Genomic DNA, 6,386 nt, shown 5'->3' with positions numbered 1-6,386 from the left:
GGAGAAGAGGGAGGAGAAGGGGAAAGGGGAAGGGAGGGATGGAGAAATTGGGAGGAAGATGGAAGACTGAAAGGGATTAGAGGGAGCAGAAGAGAAGAAATCTAGGAGAAAGGGGAAGAGAAAAAGAGCTAGAGTGGAAAAAGAAGATAAAGAGGAGGGAGGACTGAAGGTGGGGGAGAACAAGAGGAGGAGTGGAGGGGCAGGGAGAATCCAGACTAGAACCTGGGGTTTCCCTTTGCCAGGCCTGGCTCTACACTGAGCTGCCCCCAAGAAATTCCATCTTCAGAAATTTAGTCTGGCCCCTTCCTATCTTGATGGCCTGTTTAATTTCTGTGAGCCCCTTAGAGTTATGGACCTTGAGCTGGAGGACCTGACAGGTCACCTAGTCCCATCAATCCCTCCTTTTACAGAGGAGGAAAGTGAAGTTCACAGGGGGAAAGTATTTGAGGAGATGACAAGGAAACTCAGTTCCTTCATCTGTAAAAACTAGAATACTTGGATCATGCAACTAGCAGGTAGAACAAGCTCTTCCAGCACCACAGAAATGGGTGTTACTTTTCTGTAGTGTCGACTTGGAAGCGGGAGGCCCCAACTTTGTCCCTGTTCTGAGAATTCAACTCTAGGGAGGTCTCAGACTTCCGCCATTACAGAGTGAATAATAGACCTTAAGGTACTTAATGGCCCTAGTTGGGTGGAACTGGCAGACCTAATCAAATTTTAAGTACCCTTTTGTCCTGATAGTTTTTCCCATTGTATCAAAGTCCTTTCACAGGTGGCTGGACCCTTTCCTTTATATCCATTGTAAAGCTTCATCCTCTCCTGGATGATCCAATCTTAGACTTCCCCTTTCCTAGTAACCATGGTAATGTCAATCAATTATGCTTCTCTGTCCTCAGTTCACCCAAATTCTATTGTTCTTTGGAGGATAGCATGGTGATCCTTTCAGGGATATGTTCCCAGAGTTCTCAGGATGTAGGCCCTGTGTAGTTTGTGGCACTGGGCTCTGTGGAGCTGCCGATTATTGAGCTGATCCCTTTCCTGATTAAAGACTTGGTTTTTCTGATTACTTTAAGTAGTTCTGTGTTTTTTCCAAGTTAACAGCAGTACAGTCCCTCCAAGGAGTAACTGAGGATGGGGCACATAGATTAACTCTCCCAGAGGGAGCTGGAAGAGCAGGCAAAATTTCATTTTATTAAGTTAAATTCAACCAACATTCAGTAAGTCCCTATTGTAATGCAGGATTGAGGCAAGATCTCTTGCATTTGCAAAATCACCCTAGGCAATCCTGGCACTTAGGGGAATGGAATTTTGACCCAGCAAAAGCCTGTCTCAAGACCTGACTGTTGGAGCTGGGACTATAAATACCCCTGGAGAACCAACCTGAGGTTCTGATTTCCTTGACCTCACCCAGACATCCAGCTACCCCCTGGACTTCCCCTTGGGACCCCGAGAGGGGAAGGGAGGTTGGGTTGTGGAACATGGGCAGGAATTAGTTAAGTTAGCCTAGCCAGGGACACCCCTAAACCAAATCATTACCCTCTTTTGTCAAACTGGTAGACCACTTAACAGCATGGCAGTAGGATTTATCCTTGGCTGAGGGGCTGGTTCCCTTAGCCTGATCCTACCTTCTGAGGCCCTCTGCCAGCACTGGTCATTCACCCATAGCAACAGCTTCTCCAGACCCTAACCCTCTTCCCTCAGTTTACCCTTGTGTTTTAAATAAACCCTTTGCCTGATTCTGAGAGTTTCCAAAGTTCATTTATAACATCAGCCAGGGCTGGGGGGCTAAGGAGGAGGATAGCTACCACTTGTCTCCAGAGGGGGTTAGACCAGACATCCATTTTATTCAGGAAGTGAGATGGCTTCACTTCCTGTTGGTTTCTGGTTTCTCACCGGCAGGGAAGGGCTCCTCACTCCTCACCTTAAAGGAGCCTACAGACAGCAGGGAGACTGAATGAACATCTCGACTCAGGCCCACACATCCCTGGCTGTCTCAAATCAACAAATACTGTAATTGTAGGCTCCCTGGTCTAGGGGACTTACTGGTACCACCAGCTCCCCCATTATCAGCTTGATTTACTCCCCTATTACACTATTCTGCTTAAGTTACTAAGGATATAGGCAAAAACAAAAAATGCCTGCCCTCAAGAAGCTTACATTGTACTTGGGGATGAGGATGAGGATGAGGAGGATATAACATGTATCTGAAAAGTGAATACAATTTTATAAGTAATGAGCCTATTGAGGGTAAGGAAGAACTCTAAGAATCAGGAAATCAGGAAAGGCCTCTGTCAACGTGGAATCTAAAACCCCCCAACTTGTAGGCTAGCAAGATCTGATGAACCCCAAGTTTTAGGACTAGTTTATAAGTTGGAGACCCCAAAGCTTGTTCTTGTTCACTGTTCCCATGAGAATTCACACTGAAGGGAATCCCCCAAATGGTATATAGGTCCCCCAAATTCTTTTGTTCCTAATGTTGTGGGGTACAGCCAATGTTTACTAGTAATGTAGGATTATTGGCCAGCAAGACAGCACAAGTGGAACATCTCTGGGGGGTTGCTCCCAGAATGCTTCAGTTCAAGGGTTTTTATATTCTTTACAACAGTGAGTACATGATGCTGGGTCATGGTGTGGACATGACTAGAGTGGTAAACACTACCACTCTACACGGTGGGGTGTTTGGTCATCTGACTGGAGTCTCCCTGAAGATCCTCATAATTTAGGGACTCTTGGGTTAGGAGTCACGAGGACAGAAAGGAGCAAGGGAATTTCCCTGTTTACAGTTTGCCTGGGTTAAGGTGTACAATTCCCATGCCACTAGGAGTTGTCAATCTAGTGTGGTTGGCTCTCCTAGGAGTCAGTGACCAGAGCAACTCTAGAGACCAGGGTCTCAAGTTTCGGGGCTCTGTGTTGTAAAAATAAAAGGCAACTGTAAAATAATATAGCAATAGACTGATTATTATTATAAACTGATTTAGATACTCTGCTTGCTGTGCTTGCAAAGTACCATCAGTTTATATCAGTGAAGTGAAGCTCATAAGTGAACTTCCCTTCAGGGCCAGGCACAAGGACACTAAAGAGACTCTTGTTATAGAAAAATAAACTATTTATTGAAAATATAAGTATAAAAATGATTTCTAACTCTAAGGGATTCTAACTCCACCCAAATAAAACTCCCTGGTTCTGCAAGGAACCGCTTCTCCTGTGTCCACAGGCTACACTGAGCCTTCCTGATCTAACCCAAATTTTTACTATTCTAAATAAACTAACACTATTATTCTTATAATTCTTAATTTTGCCTCCAAGTTATAAAAACAACAAAGGCTAGCTGGCAGAGTCTCAGCAAGAACCAAGTTGGGACTCTGAGCCTTAACAGACTTAAGAGTCCAAACCAAAGACCAGAGTTTTCTTTGGTCTTCTCAGAGTTAAAACAATCTATAAACAATAATAGATAGTCGATAGTGTTTCCCAAGTTGGAAAAAGAAAACACTCCTTCAGGTCTTTCCTTCCTTTCCTTCTACCTCAGATAGTGAGACAGAGAGAAAAGAAGTCACCTCCTCCAAGCCCCCAGAGAGGGAATCTCTGTGAGTGACTCTGCCAACTGCCAGAGATCAACCACCACTCCCATAGAAAGTAACTGTCACAGAAAAAACCATTAAACTGTCAACATTTGAAATTGACATTGTTTCAGCTGTTTGAAACTCCAATTCTTCCTCAATCTAGCTTCTTTACTTCTTATCTCTAAACTAATATAACAATACTAATTTTCTAATAGCATCCTTATAGCATTGAACCCCTTTCCTTGAATAGAGTGGTTTTTTCCTATTTAATAGTTGTGGGTTGTTTTTTTTCCATTTAACAGTAGCAATGTGAGATCTAAACCCACCCCACTAACCAGCTTGAAAGCTTGAGACCCCAAATTCACCCCAAGGGAAGTTTTAGACTTAGCTATTTCAGACTGAATAATAGACCTTAAGATATTTAATGGTACTAGTCAGGTGGAGTTAGCAGACCTAAATCAAATGCTAAATATCCTTTGTCCTTGAAGTTTCTCCTGGAGTATCAGAGTCCTTTCCCAAGTGTCCCAGCTCTGGTCTGGATTTTTCCCTTCAGTATTGTTGTGAGGGTTATTTAACAATTAATTTAGTATTAGTGTTGGACCTAGCAGGAAGGGCTGGAGAATTCCAAGATGGAATGAAGGAGTAGGAAGTGGGGCTTGTGCTCTGAGAGAGACTCCATTAGTGGTTGGGACATAACTGATGCTAACCCTGGGAGATCTCAGAGTTAGGGAAAAACTGCATCCAGATTCCCTGGGATCCTGAGAGGTGGAAGCTTTCAGCAGTGGACAACAGACCTGCAGAGCAGCACCAAGGGGGGAAGTGGTTTGGGATCTGGTGGACAGCATTTCAAACTCCCTCTCCCTACCTGGGTACCTTGGATCACCTGGTGGAGTTGGCTCTTGGCATCCTGTGACCATCCTTGGATTTACCGTGAGACCCCAATTGAAAGCCATCTTCAGGCCCTTTAGCTGAGCTGACCAAACCTGGCTAGAACCAGGTTTGGAGGAGCTTTCCCTGTGACTTCAGTACTGCTTCCTTTGGGCCCTGCCTGGTTTAGGTCAATAGAATAGTGTAGTCAAGTCCTTTCCTTTCCCCTGTGGTTTGCCCTTAGGTTGTAAGTATAGAATCCCTTATTCCCATCCTTAATTATTGTTTCCCTCAATTAAACTGTCATAAACTTTTACCTGTTGCTGTTGGTTCCATAGACCCTAGCCTAGGAGGGCTGGGTGACTGTTGGGCCAACTGCCATTCCTGTGTCAGTTAAAAGCTTGGCAGTAAACCCTGGTCTCCCTATCCTGGTTGGTCCCGTCTCTCCTTCAACCCAGTGTGAACCCACAAACCATTTAGTTACATTTTAATAATAATAGTTAACATCCCTGGTGTCCCACCATTACAGTATCTATTGTAAGGCAGGTGCCCTAGCCTCTGGCTAGGACAGGACTAGCCTGTCAGTATAGTTTGAACACTCCCATTTCTTTGTAGCCATGGTAATGTCAATCAATCATATTTCCCGGTCCCTAGGTTCCCCCAGAACTATTTAAGTTCCCCAAATTCTTTTGTTCCTCGGAGCTGTCATCTAGCATGGTGTCACTCCCAGGGGATACTGTCCTCAGAATCCCAGGGTGTGTAAACCCCATAAAAGTTTTTGACACTTGGTTCTGGCCAAAACATTTGAACCTATCCCTTTCCCGATTAAAGACTTGGGTTTTTTTTTTGACTAGTAGTACTATATGATGAAAGAGTGTCAAAGTGGGGTTTACACAATTGGGTCAGAGAAATGATGGTGGCTTCTGAGATCTTCTGGGGATTTCCCAGATGGAATCCAGCTGTTTCCTAATGGCAATCAAAGGAAACAATGGAATATGTGTCCCTTTTGTCAGCAGTCCACTCTTACCTGCCCAACACTCCACTCAGGGGAAGGTTGTTCATTTTTACTCTCTTTAGTCTTTTTTAGGTGTGGTTGTGTTTCAAAAGGCATCAGTGGGCAGCTGGGTAGCTCAGTGGATTGAGAGCCAGGCCTGCGAGGTCCTAGGTTCAAATATGGCTTCAGACACTTCCCAGCTATGTGACCCTGGGCAAGTCACAACCCCCATTGCCTAGCCTTTACCACTCTTCTGCCTTGGAGCCAAAACACAGTATTGACCTCAAGAAGGAAGGTAAGGGTTTGAAAAAACAAAAACAAAACAAAACAAAAAAAAAAGGCAGCAGGATGGGCAGCTGGTCAGCACAGTGGGGAGAGCATCAGGTCTGGAGTCAGGCGGCCCCAAGTTCTAATGTGGCCTCAGACACCTCCTAGTTGTGTGACCTTGGGCCAGTCTGTTAAGTCCACCCTTTTCTCTCTTCTGTCTTGGAACAGATACTTGACATCAGTTCTAAGGCAGAAGGTCAGGGTTTAAAAAAGGCATCAGAGGAAGGAAAGTCTCACCCCCATCCCCACAGACCATTAGAGACCATCTAGCCCAAGCCTCTCCTAACAGAAGAATAAATGGAGGCCTCTGAGCTTGTCTGAGGTTATTCTTTCCATTATCCCACAGCTGTTCCCTTCAGCCATGATTGTATTCTTTACGGAAGGTTCCTTTCCGCTAGGCCCAGTGAGTGGCAGCCCTCGAGCGCCAGTCACCGGGTCCCTTATGCTGCTAAGGACCTGGCATGAGCTGTAGCTCTCATGAGTGTTTTCTCTGTGATCTAGAGCCTCCCAGAGCTTTTTGTGTCAATGTTTAAATTGTGGATTGGGGAGAAAAAACATCAGTTAGAGACAAGGATGTGGGCCAGCATCACGTCCCAGAAACAAGGCCACCAGCAAACAAAGTCAGCCAACAAGGGGCA

This window comes from Gracilinanus agilis, chromosome 6, assembly GCF_016433145.1.
Source record: "Gracilinanus agilis isolate LMUSP501 chromosome 6, AgileGrace, whole genome shotgun sequence".
Taxonomy (NCBI): domain Eukaryota; kingdom Metazoa; phylum Chordata; class Mammalia; order Didelphimorphia; family Didelphidae; genus Gracilinanus; species Gracilinanus agilis.
This window is presented reverse-complemented; position numbering follows the sequence as displayed.